This window comes from Marmota monax, unplaced genomic scaffold (assembly GCF_021218885.2).
Source record: "Marmota monax isolate L192 unplaced genomic scaffold, Marmota_monax_Labrador192_F-V1.1 WCK01_AAM20220418_F8-fsc00079, whole genome shotgun sequence".
NCBI lineage: Eukaryota > Metazoa > Chordata > Mammalia > Rodentia > Sciuridae > Marmota > Marmota monax.
Window position 1 is genome coordinate 1,975,449 of NW_026694099.1, and position 16,369 is coordinate 1,991,817.

Sequence of the window (16,369 nt, forward strand, 5' to 3'; positions counted from 1 at the left end):
TTTGAAAAAAAAAAAGAACAAGAAAAAGACAATGAAGAGAAGAAGCACCTGGTTTTGTTCAGTTTTGTTTTCCCTGAAAAAGCACCTATTCATAGTTACATAAAATGCCCTGCCCCACTCCCCTTTTTGTCAGGAAAGTTCAAAAAGCAAGAAGGTCACCATCTTTTCCTGCCCTTATTTTTGCAGTGGTGTGTTGGCTCAGTGAAGAAAGCCAGGGGCAACCAAAAGATTCTTCTAAGTACCAGTGTGGGATGCCTTCTTTAGTGATGGATGCCTTAGAGCTTCTTGTCTACCTCAAACTGTCACGTAATTTGGTTAAGAGTGGAGCCTGGTATTAGAAATTAAGTGTTTTAACCTGTATTGAGATGTCCTGAGTTCTGATATATTGTGAGAGGAGCAGGGATGTGTTGACAGTTTTCATTAGGCACCCCACCTTTCCACACCTTGGCTCTTATCAAAGAACACACATGGGGGTGCATGCTACAAGAGCCCAGCAACAGCAGCACTGACACAAAACATTCAGTGCTGAAACTAGTCTTCCCAGGTGTTTAGATGTATGTAATTCTTTCTGGCTCTTTCCAACACTCATCCATAGGTTGTGTTATTAGCCAGGGAAAAATCACCTTTGAACAGATGAAGCTGATCTGTTCAGTGACACTGCCCGACTTATCCAGATACGCTGGATGAAAGCCACAAATAAAACTTTCACTTGACGTTGTCAGATTCAATACAAGTTTTTTAAGAAGGCAGTGAAAGCAAATTTTATGAAGTCACATCATGAGATACATAATCCACGATCACTGATCTTAAGTGGGCCCTTGAGGCTGCCCCTGTTCATATCTTTGGAAGATGAAAGCATCCCATGTCCCTGAGTTTTTGCTAGAAGAAAAGTTGCCTAGCAGTGTATTAGACTATGACATGAAAAATAAATTCTTATTGGGTTAAACCACTGAGATTTGGAGACTGTTTGTCACCCAGCTTACCCTAGCTTGCCCTGTACCATGAGTTAGAGTAGAACCTGGAGGGTCAGGCAGACTGTTCCTTCTACTACTCACACCTCAATCAATCATAAATGGATTCATCAAAGCCCAGAAAAAGAAAGAAACTGGACTTCCTTGGCAGGTCGCAGTCAGGAGGCAGGACACTTCATGGCCACAGCTCTCCTGTTGATTGTCTCTGGAATGGCCATGGCTTCTATAGACATAAAATACCAACTCTGCTTTAAAGGAAATAAGAAAACGGCTTATTGTGAGCCAAATATGAGACTATGGTCTGGGAACTTAGATCTGTGTTACCATGAATGATGTGTTACACTGTAGAAAAAGTTATGTGAATTTTTATAGTCACAGAACAAAAGAAGCTCAGGAATCAAAGTGTTTACAAAACACATAGGTGGGGGTCATCAAGTAGGACTTCAACTGGTAGGGAAGCCCCCCCTTCCGTAGGATTCAGATATCATCTATATCAAGGCAAGGAAATGTCTTCTACAGGTGCTAGGGATGGAACCCAGGGCTCATACTGTTGTGGGGAGACCGCTCAGAAAACATACCAAGTCCGAATTTGAAATCATTTGAAGTGTTTTTATTTCGCCACTTTTGTCAATTATATCTGGTCAGGGGCCGAATCTAACAAGAGTCCAAAGTGGCTCGCTAAAAGAACAGCAGCCCCCCTCTGAGGGAAATTTGCTATTTAAGGAGAAAACTACAACCTAAGGAATTTTTTAGTTAGCAAGCAAGCAAGTTACAGAAGCAAAAAAAGCTGTTAGCCGAACAACTCAGCCACATCTTGGGTCCGAGCAGGTGTTAAACAACTGTCAAGCAGGCAGTTATAGGGGACAAGAATCTACTTCAAAGTCATATAGGTCACCAAGACCACTGTATCCTGGATTGAGTACATTTTGTGGGGTACAAAGTACAGAAGACAATATGTTTTTTTTTTAATTTAACAGAAAATAGTTTTCATTTTGTTTTCTCAGAAATAGGTTCTGCAGCTGTCTCTATGGTTTAAATCCTATGTTTTACAGTTACTTATTTCTGTTATCTTACTTATCAAAATCTTTATTCCTACAGTCTATAACCTATACTTATTGATTGTATTGATCAGTTCACACAATAACATTACATGCTAGGCAACTGTTTTACCACTGAGCTACATCCCCAGCATGTCCTCTGTGACATTTTTTATGTTTTCTTTATTGCAGTCTTAGCTTTAGGCTTGGTGGAGGCTAGAAGTGTGTCAAGCTTAGCAATACATTCCAAGAATTGTATCCAGAAGTCAAGAGATGTTAGGTCCGATACAGAGCTTGATATTAAGTGCCCAGTAATGGGGACTAAAGATAGCCCAAGATAACTTTGGCTCTTGATCTATAACATTCTGTCTCTCCAAGAGCATGATGTTTTAGTCACCCAAGATCAAAGAGCCCATGTATCTTTAATATAGATGCAGCTTCTTCAACTTCAATTCCCGCTTCTCCTTCAGACAAATGCTATCCTACTCAAGGGCTGGGACCTTACTCAGTTACCATAACCAAGATCAGGAGAAAGAACAGCTTTAGGGAGAAATAAATGAAGAGAATCAGAAGCCTATAATACTGTAATGGACAGCTATGCACCTAGGCATTGTATCTAGGAATCTACTTCCAGAGGTCATCTGGGATATGAATGAAGTAGATTTGCTTATTCCTTCTTTTTTTTTTTAATTTGTTTGTTTGATTTGGGTACTGGAATTGAACCCAGGAGCACTTACCACTGAGCTACATCTCCAGTCCTAATTTATTTTTTATTTTGAGAAAGAGTCTCTCTAAGTTGCAGAGAGCTTTGATAATTTGCAGAAGCTGGATCTAACTTGTGATACTCCTGCATTAGCCTCTTGAGTCACTGGGATTACAGGTGTGATCTTATTCTTTCTCTTTAGAACTTTCTGGTCTCTTCCAGCTCCATTCTACCTATCCTGCGTGCCTTCTAAGCATTGTAGCCATAAACAGATTCTCAGATGACCCTCCCATTCCTGAACACCTTTCTGATTTTTTTCCACTGCAATAGTGTTGTTTACTAATGGAATATATACTTTCTAAGCCTAAGGCAGTGTTAGATAATTTGGCCACTTGATAAATGTCTATTGAACTGAATTAATAGGAATGTTCCAGAGTACATGATTAGAGACATAATCTTAACATCTTCAAAATCAAATTTGAAAAGAAGCTTGTGTCTTTACTAATGCTAAAACAGAGAACTGCTTGATCCCACTGTGGACCAGGAATATTATGATCACCAACTGCAAAGTCACAAAGTTCCAGTTTAGGAAGAAGGGCTCTTCAGTTCTCCAGCCCCATACACCATCCAGTTTTGTTTCCCTGAATCTAAGCCAAAATGCTGGAGACTCTGAATCATTAACCTACCCCCAGCGCCTTGAGGATTTGGCACTCCCTGGGAAGAACTGACATTCCAGGGAAACAAAGAGACAGAGCCTGAGGGCAGCAACTAAATCTGGTAATGCTGTGGCCACCCCAGTCCTGGTTATGGGGATGTCACAGGATTTAGCAGCAGAGAGATTCATCCCCTTGTGAATTTCTTGTACAGGAGTGAAAGGATATTAACTGATGGTGGACCTAGGTGCAAACTCTGCAGTAAACAGGGTCACATCTCCACTCCCCTGATGTGCCCACTGGGATATGACACAGTTCTTGATGCTACCGGGCATCCAGACACACCCAAAAATCTCTCTTTCTCTTTCTTACACACTTAGATAGAGACCAAAGGACTTCTGAGAGGAAGGAATCTAAGTTGTTTGGACAGATGGGGTTACTATAGCATGCCTGAGGGGTTGAACAGTCCCTAAGACCAGATGGCTGAACTAGTGCTGAGCCCCTGAGAGGGAATCCACGGGGAGGAAGAGAAGGAGGAGGGACAGACAGCTGCCTCTGACTCCAGGGCAGTGTGGACAGAGAGCTCAGCCCAGGCATGATATGAGAGGGAAACTTCCCAGACCAGCCCCAGGTTTCACAAGGGCTCAGCATGGCTCTGAAGAGCAGTAGATTGGACGAGTGTGTCTGTCAATTTGTATGTGGGGCCCCTGAACTGAGTGCGGCCAGGAGAAGGTCGTTATCCCTCCATATCATCACAACGCATATGCATGCATGTACACATGCACACGTGTGTGCGCACACACACACACACCTTTTGTAACTCAACCCCTGAAGATACAGCTCCTTCTTGGGGAGGCTAAGGGGATGGGGTGAAGGACTGAGAAGTTTCAGGGTGATTATACTCAAATGGATTCTTCATCAGATGCTTTATCTTAGAATTTAATTCACAAGTGATTCAAAGCCCAAAAGCAGGGAGCAGGATATTAACCTACCTGCATTTCTCGTCCTGGTTTCTATAGCATTCATTCATTCTTTTCAAGCAAAAAATTTTAAAGACTAAAATTAAAATGGCTTATGAGACCACCACTTTCCAGTTACTTGCTATTAACTATTTATAAATGAAAACAACATAATACATGGTTAGAAAAGTCAAATATTATGAAAAATATAAAAATTTTTCTAAAATTTAAAATCTGCCAACTTCACTCCCCAAAGACAATCACTGCTGAAGAAGAAGAAGAAGAATATATTTCTCAGAAAAAAAAGTGTTGTGTGTGTGCATATCAACATGATATTTATTTTTATGTTTATAAAGGGATATAATTTTTGCACTTACTAATGCATCTTAGGGACCAGCACATACAGCTCTACTTTATTCTTTTAATACACGCATAGAGTTTTGTGATAAGGATAGATATGCCATACAGTTAGCCAATTTTTTATTAACAAATAAATATTAAGTAGCTTCCAGGTAGCCATTTTTGTTTTGTTTTGAGTTTTACAATACAAATCATTCCAACATGAACTGTCTCATTTATACATTTTGGTATATTTTTGCAAGTATATCCACAAAGTACATGTCTATGTCAAAGGCTTATATCCATTAATATTTTAAGATAGTTCCCATATTGCCTTTTTCATGTGCCCCTCCCTGTTATAGCAGTTCTTTCCTGCTTAAGAGGGGTCAGTCATTCAATCCTCTCAAGATGCAAAATCAGTAGTGCACACCTGTAATCCCTGCAGCTCAGGAGGCTGAGGCAGAAGGATCACCAGTTCAAGGCCAACCTAAGCAACTTAGTGAGACTGTCTCAAAATAAAATAAATATGACTGAGGATGTAGTTCAGTGGTTAAGCGTCCTTGGGTTCAATCCCAGTACAAAAAAAAATGATGGTGAATCTTCTATTTCCCTGTTGTTCTTTCACAAGGAACCCAAAGTATCTAAATGAAGCCACAGCTTATAGTTCAATAAAATTCTTGCCTGTTCCCAAGTGGAAGCATTTCCCTTTGGGATCCATGACCTCTAACTTCACAGACCCCCAAAAATATGGGGATAAGGATGAAATTTCCCCTGTTGGCCACTGGGAAAGATAGCTAACAGGGCCACTCCTGCTTCTTTCCCCTTGATTCCTAGGGGAAAATGTGGGGTTCAAGATTCTGGGTGCATCAACTCTGATATGTTCTTTCCCACCCTGGTCCCTGGCGGGCACAGCAGATCTGCCTTAGTGGGGTTGAACCTTCTGTGGAGCTCCCCTGCTCTTAAGCCCTGAGTCTGATTATCAATTGTCTCTGTCCTCTGGCTGCAGGAAGTAATAGCTTCTTTACATGCCCCCCAGGAGCTCCTCCAGCATTGACAACATTTACAATAAATGATTAATTACTCTTGGCTTTGTTACCCTTTTCTGAGCATCAATATAATAACCATATCCTCCATATTTCTCAAATGCCTGAAACCTTGCACCAGTTAATGCATTCCCTTCCACAAGAATACAATCACAGCTCATAACCAGTGAGCAGTTGCATGGTCACCTTCTTCAGGTTATGGGTGTCCACCTTACCACCACTGATGCCAGCTGGGTGGCTGATAATCCAGCTCTAAGACCTATCTCTTCACCTCCCTTCTTAGAACACTCCTGGTACCCATTATCCCCACTTGGGTTTCTCAGTAAGTGAACTCTGAGGTAGAGACCAGCATGCAGGAGTGCTTTTGGTATCAAGAGCTGTGAAAGGGAAGGTGTTGGATACAGAATGAAGTTTAGCTGCAATGCAGCCCAGGGATGCCTTGGCCAATCCTGCAGGGAGCTCTGAAGATGGGATGGCTCTTCAGAGCCTCCTGAATTGGGGCAGAAGGGCCGAGTTCTGTGCCATCATTAACCAATCCCTGAATGTGGGCTGCTAAGAAGTGGGCATGACCCTGGGCAAGACAACTGTTTCTAGTTTAGAAAATTCCTGAGGTGTAATTGTTGAGGGCTTCTGCCAGCAGCACTCCAGCAGATGGGGTAATAACTTCTCTAGTGCTGAAGGGCAATCCGATATCAGCAACCACCAGGTAACCCGAGCTTTATTATCTGTTAAATAATAGTCAGACCTGTTATTTAAACCCTTAGCTACTGCTGGGCATGGTGGTGCATGCCTGTAATCCCAGTGACTCAGAAGGCTGAGGCAGGATGATTACAAGTTCAAAGCTAGCCTCAGCAACTCAGGGAGGATATAAGAACTTAGTGAGAACCTGTCTCAAAATAAAAAATAAAAAAGGATGGGGATGTGGCTCAGTGGTTAAGCACCCATGGGTTCAATCCCTGGTCCAAGAAAAAAATCAACCCACTTAGCAACTCTTTGTCAATATAAAAAAGTGTTTATGTCATCTGAGAGCCTATACCTTCACAGGGGGCAGAACCTAGTCCAGTTATTTCTTTACAGTTCACTCAAGGCTGCTGGCAGGAGGCCTCAGTTCCTCAACACAGAGACCTCTCCTTAGGTCCCCTGGAGTGTCCTCACAACATGGCAGCTGATTCTCCCTAAGCATGTCCTCTGAGAGAGCAGGGAAAAGGAAGAAGCCCCTACCCATTTCTGCCCTAATTTCAGACATCGTAAATCATCACTCCTGCCACCTTCTATGCCTTAAAAGTGAGTCACCAAGTACTTTCCACCCTTAAGGCAAGGGAAATTAGTCTTTGCTTTTTGAAAGAAGTGGCATAAAGTAATTGTAGACAAGTTTTCAAACCACTACACAGAGAGAGAAAGATATTCCCTCAAATGAACAGCAGTAGGCACTTCTGGGAGAGGAGAGGATGAGTGAAGTAAGGAGCTTTTGCTTTCCCTCTATTTTTTTAATGATAATATATTCTTATAATATTTTGTATTAAAAATAAAAATATTTTGACAATAAATAGAATATTATTGAAAGTATAGCAACCAAAGAAACTAGGTAAGAAGTGAGATGCTCATCCAAGAGGCAGACTATGACTTGCTGCCCTTCTCCACCAGGGTTCCTTCTGCCTGATCCCACCCAACTAGACACCGACGAATGAGGAACACAATAATCACAGCTTCTCAGAGGAGTCATCATTTTCCTAGAACATAAACAAGGAGTCAGATGATTGCACTTTATTGAGAAGTGAAAGGTTGGAAAAAAACATTAGAACCATTAGTCTGTTCCCTGCATCTCCATCCTTCATCCATAATTTCATTTAACGCAGAAATAATCTTATTAGCTTTGATGGCTTGATTGCAGGCTCTGACTGGAACACAGACATCCCAGGAATGCCCAAGAGGAGAGAGCTGGAGAATTCTATACATTGATGGCCCCTTCAATCCAGACCCAGGGGTCCATTCCCTTTCCTATATCCAACAGTCAGGGCCCACCCAGTATCTCCAGCCAAGTAGGGCACCCTGTGGGAAGAGCTGTCAATGTTCAGGCAGAGAAACCAGAAGCAGCTAGGCAGGAGCTATGTCTTGGGGCCAGATGGACTCTTGGGAATGTCTTCTCTTCAGTCAAGATGTCTTCACCCTACCTGGGTCTTTGCTGACCCCTTCAGGCAAGGAATGGAACTTCAGTTATGTCCACACCTGACCTTGCTCCCATCTCCCCAGGCTCCCACACCCTCCCTCACCTGACCTTTGCAGAGGAGAGACAGCAGAGTCCCCAGACTCTACATTTTGTGAAGGAGAACTAGCCTATCAGAGAAGTAAGTAGGAACAAACAGGACTTTCTCCCCTGCCTTCAGGAAATGCCTTGTAAATCTGGGCTATCCCCCTCAATTTACCACTTAAAAACCATCCAGTAGATCCCAAAGTCATTGCTAGAAATACCCAAAACTCAACCACCAGCTACTCAGTCTATATTCAAGTCTTGAGTCTCTTATTTGTTTGTGACTCCCTCTTTTGGAGAATACCCAGTCTGGAGAAAGTTTTGGACTGGACAGGGCTGCTTCCACAAATGGAGCCTTCTACCAGTATAAGCCAGTTTAGATACAAAGTGGCCACCCCAGAGAGTGAGGGCAACAACAGCTTTATTCTGATTCCATCTGCTGCCCCCACAGGGCTTCTTAAGAGGCAAAGTCTCCCTCCAACCTCATTCCCTGAAATAATACATCTTACCTCTAACCTCCCCCACTCCTCTGAGAAAGATTTCCAAGACCAGGGTCTGGGGTCAACAAAACCCAAGGGTCTATCCTGATGTAGGAGTCAGAGCTCTATCTCAAAGCTTCCCCGAGAAGGGGCTCTACGTGTGGACCCTGATGCTTGCTTTCTAGAAAGTGATCAGGTGGTGAGGATTTTCCCAACACTGGTCAGACCAGGATTGTGATTAAAGAAGAGCTAATGAAGGGGTAGAGTGCTGGGGAGTGATACTGGCCAAATTATATTGTTATTTTGTCTATCATGTGCATATACAGAAATATAACAACAAATTCCATCAGCATGTACATCTATAATGCACCAGAAAAAAATGTGGGGTGAAAGACATTAAAATTGCATTGGGTATTATGAAAAAAAAAAAGATGAGCTAATGAAAGACAGATTGAATCTTGGAAGATAAAGATTAGCTTTAGAACAAATATCCATTCTTCCCCCTGCCCTTTCTTCAGGAAAAAGCATCATCCATGTGAGAGTAGGCTTGAAACATATAGGCTGCTACACTGAGTTTGCTTTATAATTCTGCACAAGAAGTGGCACAGCTAATGAGTTCTGTACAGTGAGATTTTTCAGATAGTATCCCACCTGGAAGTTGTTCCCTTCTTTCCAAGAGCCAAGGCTGTTTACAAATACCTCAATGCAAAGCAGAAAAAGAGAAAAGTCATTCCCAGATTTTAAGCAATATGCATTTTCACAGAGTGAACAATGTACCATCTCTGGTAAGCTGAATAATGACCCCAAAGATACCCACATTAATCCCTTGAGCCTGTGAATATTTTTTATGTGACAAAAAAAAAAAGGCTTTTTAGGTATGATTAAGTTAAAGATCTTTAGATGGGGAGATTATCCCAGGTTAGCCCGGTGGTCCCTGAATGTAATCACAAGCGTATTTATAAGAGGGAAAAGAGAGGAGGAGGTGGTGTTACTAGAAGAAGAGAAAGTGATATACCACAGAGACTGGAGCGGATGCACTTTGAAGATGAGGAAGGGGGCCACAGGGCAGAAATGCAGGTGGACACTAGATGCCAAAAACCACAAGAAAATGGATTATCCCCTAAGACTCTCCAAAAGAAACCAGCCTTGTCAACACTTGGACTTTATGTCCACAAGTCTAATCTCACACCTCTGACCTCCAGAACTACAGGAGAACAAATTCACATTGCTATAAGCCACTAAGTGAGCAGTAGACCATTACAGCAGCAATAGAAACTACTATATTATCTTTAAGCCCTTCATTGCATGTTATTTTAAATAGTTTTTTGAAATAAAACTGACACATAATAAATCGCACGTATTGAAAGTGCACAATTAGTGTTTGGGGTTTTGGTTTTGGTTTGGTTTTTCCTCTCTCTCTCTCTCTCTCTTTTTTTTTTTTTTTTTTTGGTTTGTTTGTTTGTTTGTTTGTCTTAGGTATTAGGGGTTGAATCCAAGGGTCCTATGAATCTTCATGTAAAAATCCTTATAGGCTTTCTCTTGAGTAAATACCTACAAAAGGAATGGCTAAATCATGTGATAGAAGTGGATTTTACCTGTGTGTGTGTGTGCATGTGTGTGTGTTAGTTACTGGGGATCAAACATCAGGGTGCTTTTCCTCAGCCCTTTTTATTTTTTATTTTGAGACATAGTCTCACTAAGTTGCCAAGGCTAGCCTTGAACTTGTGATCCTCCTGCCTCAGTCTCCCAAATAGGTAGGATTATAGGTGTGCACCACCACACCCCACCTGTCTATGTATTTTACTCTTTAATAAACTGTCAAATTGTTTTCCAGTGGTTATGCCATTTTATACTCCCAGCCACAACAATACCTTGCTTTCAACATTTTTCAAATAATTTAAGTTTTTCACTAATTGAAGCTCATCACCATCCCAAAATATGGTAAGTAAATACAATTTTACTTTGATAAAAATATGGATAACCAGGCATGGTGTGGCACACACCTGTAATCCCAGAAACTCAGGAGACTGAGACAGGAGGATCACAAGTTGAATGCCAGCTTCAGCAACTTAGTAAGACTCTGTTTCAAAATTAAAAACAAGGCCGGGCATGGTGGTACATGCCTGTAATCCCAGAGGCTCAGGAGGCTAAGACTGGAGGATGGAGAGTTCAAAGCCAGCCTCAGCAATTGCGAGGTGCTAAACAACTCAGTGAAACTCTCTGTCTAAATAAAATACAAAACAAGGCTGGGGATGTGGCTCAGTGGTCAAGAGCCCTGATTTTAATTCCCAATACCAAACAAGCACACAAGGATATAAACGACAGGAAGGGGCGGTGGGGGGGAGGGGAACAGAAACATAAAAAATACTATCCATCAGTCCCAGCAAGAAACTAATAACAAGCAAACTAAGTTAGTTGAGGAGATTTTAATAAAGGAACCTTTGCAAAGATGTGGGCAGGAGTTAAGAAATCAACAACAGAGAGTACAGTCCCTTGGTTGCCCTCTCTAGGCCTGAAGGATCTCAGGGAAGAAATATCTGGGCTTCCAAAGAGAGCAGCTATAAGGAAAAGGCTACCCATTAGGAGTGGGATACACACCACCCATTGCTTGCTTGCTTGCTTGGTTTTTCTGGTACTAGAAATTGAACCCCTGGGCCTCACACACACTAGGCAAGCACTCTATCAGTGAGCTACATCCCAGCCTTTTTAAAATCTTATTTTCAGACAAGTACCACTAAATTGCCCAAGCAGGCCTTGAACTTGCGATTCTCCTGCTTCCTCTTTCCTAGTAGTTGGAATTACACACCCTGGCACCCAGTTCAGACACCCATCTTAAACTGGAAGGAACTGAGCAATACTAATAAGTCCCTACTAATACCACCAATACCTCCACCCCACTTTGCACCTTGCTCCCATCTCCCACTGATGATTTCCTTTAGCCAAACCCAACCAGAAGCCAGAAAGCATGAGTCTATTGATGTCTGTTCAGGCCGACCTCACTGGCCTGTGATGGATGTATAGAAAGGGCTCTGGAAGAGCAAAGAGAAAAAACCCCAGGACAGAAGCTAACAGACAAAAAGGGACAAAGAGCTAAACTTCCTTATTGTCTACCTCCATCCACAACATGAAAAGATTGAGAAAACAATACATGAAGACTTAGAAGCTGGGTGGTGGCACACATCTGTAATCCCACCTACTCAGGAGGCTGAGGCAGGAGGATCACAAGTTCAAAGATGGCCTCAGCAACTTAAGTGAGACTCTGTCTCAAAATAAAAAACAAAAAGGGTTGGAAGGGTAGCTCAGTAGCTCAGTAACATCCCAGGAGATGTCCCTGGGTTCAATTCCTAGTATAAAAAAAAAAGTAAGATTTAGAAACACGCACAGAGAAGGTGGTGCCCTGTGATGTACAGGGCTATTTATTCTGTGCCCCAGAATTCAGACTCCATGTGTCAGTGTGGTTCCCTCAGGTCTGATGTCTATTTTGAAGGGCTAAATCACAAAACGTGGTGTGGTGGCTTTGTGCAAAGTGTGGACTAAGGAAATCTGTGTCTCTGGCAGGAAGACCTGAGACTTACAACACAGGAGAAACTGGACATGAAGACAAAAAATGTCTTTGACCCTTGGAGGACTGCAGAAGCTTTAGCAGGACAGGTCCTCTTGGCAGATGACCATTCTTTCTCTTCATAGATGATCTGTTTGGGGTTAATCATCTCCATTTTCTTCAACATTTGGACTGCTGAAAAAAAAAATATGATCAAGGGAAAAACTCAGGCATCCATCAGGTCTACTGAGAACTACAAATTCTTCTGTATCCTTTCTTTTTTTTTTAATCTCATAAAACCCTAAAATATATCTCCCTTGGCTTATACTTACTATTTCATCTTTTATGGAATCTTTGTGATGTCCATGAACAAGCCACTCATAAGATATTTTTAGAACACCTAATCTCAGGTGGGAATACTGAGGCCTTTTCTCATCTATTTTAATAAAAATTGACAGTGTGAACATATCAGTGCCTAATATGGATAAATGTACCAATCACTTTTTACAAAATAGGCACTGAAGGAAAAACTTTGAAAGATTAATAGGAATTTGAACATCTGGATATGCAGTCCAGTTCCCTTTAATTGGAACTTTTGAGTGCTCTAGATTCCTTGCTCTCTTTATTCAGAACTTCTGAAGGGGAAAGTTAAGAAAAGTCTAGCTTACTGCTGTCAGTTGTTTCTTCCAGTTTCTGCAGTCCAAGAATCAAATAAAGTGACACTAATAAGACAAGTAGTTTGCTATACATATAGACATGTTCATAGGCAGGAAAACAGTCAACAAAATTTTTTATTCTTTTGCTCGCAAATGTGACCGAATCCAAGAGAGTAGGAAGAGTTAGATATGAAGTATGGAGTTTTGGATTTGAATTCCAGTTATTTCACTAACTAACTATATGTTCTTGGGTAAAATTTACTTAGTTTCTCTGTGTCTATTTCCTTTCACAGAATGATTACTCACCAGACCAATTATCCAACAGTGAGTAACCATCCAACAGAGACAACCCTGAGGTGGCTACAGCCCAGGAGAGGCCTGATGGGTTATGCAGGAAATATCACAGAATGAAAATAATGAACAGCCTAGACAGAGAAGGCTAGGACATGACACAAAGAAGCCAGCTTTTCGAGAGGGCTCAAAACAGAATAGCAACACAGAATCACCCCACTACAGAAAGCCAGAGCCAACCCAGATTAAAAAAATGTCAGCAGGCATTTGTACAACACATTAGTGTCCTCAGGAATCCAGCTGACAAAATTCCGGAAAAGCAAGCTTTGTGCAAGTACATGAGCAAAGGCTCTGACGTCAGACGGAGCTCTGTACACACTGGCACAGGACAAGATTAATGAAAGACGTGAAGAACAGGCACAAGCAAAACTTGGAGAACCAAATGCAAGGGAAATCCAGCCAGAGCAAACACTATTTTCCCAGCCATACCTGGATGAGGGCTTTTGCCAATTCCCTTGGGGAGAAATTGGAAACCAGTTGAAGTCCTTCAACAAAGGTACATTGAGTGCCCTCGCCCTCATAGGTGTTGAGGGCAGAGATACAACCATCAACACAAACAGCTCTCCGTATACTTGCAGCTAATAGGAACACCTCAGAGAGTACTGGGAGGAAAGGAGCCGTGGTGTGACAAAGCCACAAATCCAAGAGATTGGGAAGCACCTGATCCAAGCACAGAGTAACAAGGACAGAAGCCAAAAGAGCAGGCCCTTTCCAGAAAGTAAAAGGAGTCTGGGCATGCTGCCTGTAGTCCCAGCTGCTCAGAGGCTGAGGTGGGAGGATCACTTGAGCCCAGGAGTTGGAGATCAGTGTGAGGAACACAGGAGACCCCATCCAAAAAAAGGAAGAAGGAAGAAAGAAAGAAGCTGAAAGGCAACTCCTGAGAGCAAGGGGAGAGAGATGTGTCAGATGAGGCTAGATGCAAGAAGAGGAGCCTGGCCAGGAAAGACCTGGGAGACCTGGTTAGGGGTTTTACTCTGTTTCTAAGATCAGTGGGAGGCCACGGAAGGATTGCAAGCAGGGACACAGGACTGGAAATGGGTTTTAAAAAGATCACTCAGCTCTAGTTTGCAAAACAAATCAGAGCCCCCTGTACGAGACATAGAGCTCATGTAAAAGCATATTTCCATGTTACCTGAATTCTCTTGCTGTTGTAAAGAATTTCTCTGCTATTTGTCCTGAGTTCCTGACACAGAGCTTCTAAAATCCTTGGAATTTCCCAAGCAATAGAAGTGTCTTTGTTATTCATGAGACACCCCCCCCCCAGGATTTATGATAATGAGGAGACTTATTTGGGGCCCCTAGATAACTTCAGGATGGGGCTATTCACCAGAGACACCAACCACATGATTAGAGCACTAGTATTTTGGGCAACACAATGTCAGTTGAACCTGGCCTCAGGCGAGGGAAGAAGGCTGAAGCTTGAGTTCACTTGACCAATGATTTAATCAACTATGCCTACATAATGAAATCCTAATAAAAACTCTGGACATATACCAGATGCAGTGGTGCATGCCTGTAATCCCAGCAACTTGGGTAGCTGAGGCAAGAGGATCTCAAGTTCAAAGCCAGCCTCAACAATTTAACAAGACTCTGTCCCCAAAACAAAAAGGCCTGGACACCAAAACACAGAGGTATTTGCTGGTTGGTGAACACACTGGTGTGCTGGGAAGGTGACATCACCAATTCTACTAGGGAAGGCACAGATGCTCCATTTCCTGAGCCCTTCCAGCCTCAGCTGGGACCTTGTGTCTCTTCCTTTGGCTGCTCCTAGTGTGCATTGTTTTTAGAGAAATTTTCATTAAAAAGTGCTTTCTTGAATTCTGTGAGTCTTCTGGAAAAAAGTGGGGTAGTGGGAACTTTCAAACTTGTAGCAGTTAGTCAGAAGTGTGAGTGACCTAAAGACCTCTGAATTTCACTAAGATGAGGGAGGTGCTGTGGAGGACTGTGTCCTTTCCCAATGGGGTCCTCACTGACTCCAGGAGGTTAACAGCAGAACTGAACTGCAATACACCAGCTGCTGTCTGACCAGTTGGGGTTGAAACAGAATGCATTCTCTATTTTTTTTTAATCTTTTTTATTTTTGCTTGGGGGAGGGGAGTGGTACTCGAGATTGAACCAAGGGGAATTTAACCACTGAGCTTTATTATTTTTATTTTATTATTTATTTATTTATTTATTTATTTTTTGTGAAGGGGTCTCACTGAGTTGCTTAAGGCCTTGCTAAAATGAGACTGGCTCTGAATTCAAAATCCTCCAGCCTCAGCCTCCCAAGCCACTGGAATTACAGTTGTGCACCATCACACCTGGACTTTAGTCATTTTTAATCAGCTTCAAATCCAAGAACCTATTGTTTAAGAAAATTTAAAAAAAACTTGTCCCCAAACTCAGAAATGGGCAGATTTGTGTGCCTTTGAGTAAAGCCACTGGCTTTAGACAGCTCAAAATTCAGTCTGCCCCAGCAGGTTTACTGATATCTGTGCTTTTTTGTTATTAGCCCTCAGGTAATTTAGAGGTGAAACTTTGCTATTCCCACTACTGGCCACACTCCTGCCTCTGGTTATTTTCTTTTAAGAAGTGTTTTCCCTTGGCCTGAGACACTCCTGATGATATCCTGTCATTTCACGGACTTCCTTCTCAAAAATGGGTGTGGACTCCATCTTTTGGGACCTTTGAGGTTTAACTACAAGTTTTCATACTTTTTTAAAAAATTAGCTGCCTATATAAGCATCATTTGTCAACTTTAATACGGCTCCATTTTTGTACCCTTTCTGAACCAGCACACCCATTTATTACCTTGCAAACTAACAAAACTGAATTGGGCTTGAGCGCAAGTCATATAGGAAATTTTGTTCAATATGTCCTAGGAATGCTGATGTTAAAAATTCAGGTTAGTAGAGGTAGGAAGTACTGAAACCAAAAGGGAAAAAACACCACTTACAGAATACTGACTTAATAAGACCCACTTCAAACCAAATAAATTACAGATCACATTCTCAATATGCCAAACAAAGCACATTAATTAGCAAGATACTGGTGTTTATGATTAGCGCATCATTTTAAAATTCTGCCAGTAAAAGTCTTTGGGTCATGGTAATCATTGTGATTCAAATCTGATCATAAAATTTTTCATAACTTAGAGTAACATCTCATTAGAAATTATTTGGGGAGGGGTGCTGGGGATTGAACCCAGGGCCTTGTATATGCTTGGCAAGTACACTACCACTGAGCTACCTCCCCAGCACCCATAAATGATGCTCAATAATAGTTCCCACCCATGATGTCCACAGTGACAATGCTTCTGGTCCCAGTAATCAAATGTGTAATAATAATTGTCCAGGAGAAAAATACCCAATTGTCCAAACTCTTTATCATAGATGTTGCTGGAAGAA

The 16,369-nt window shown here is 41.9% G+C and overlaps 1 protein-coding gene across 6 annotated transcripts in view; it reads right to left on the reverse strand.

Annotated features, from left to right (window-relative positions):
- Nrl (neural retina leucine zipper) overlaps positions 1-16,369 on the reverse strand; it is a 143,531-nt gene that overhangs the window by 35,210 nt on the left and 91,952 nt on the right. For 3 of the 6 annotated variants that reach the window (XR_009228718.1, XR_006856339.2, XR_006856334.2), the window contains one exon: positions 11,818-12,168. The exons of 1 other annotated variant lie outside the window; for it this stretch is intronic. The gene's annotated coding sequence lies outside the window, so the exon portion shown is untranslated. Of the gene's footprint in view, positions 1-4,632; positions 7,895-9,083; positions 9,132-11,817; positions 12,169-16,369 lie in introns of those variants that run through there. 2 more of the 6 variants (XR_006856335.2, XR_006856336.2) reach the window with 2 other exon arrangements.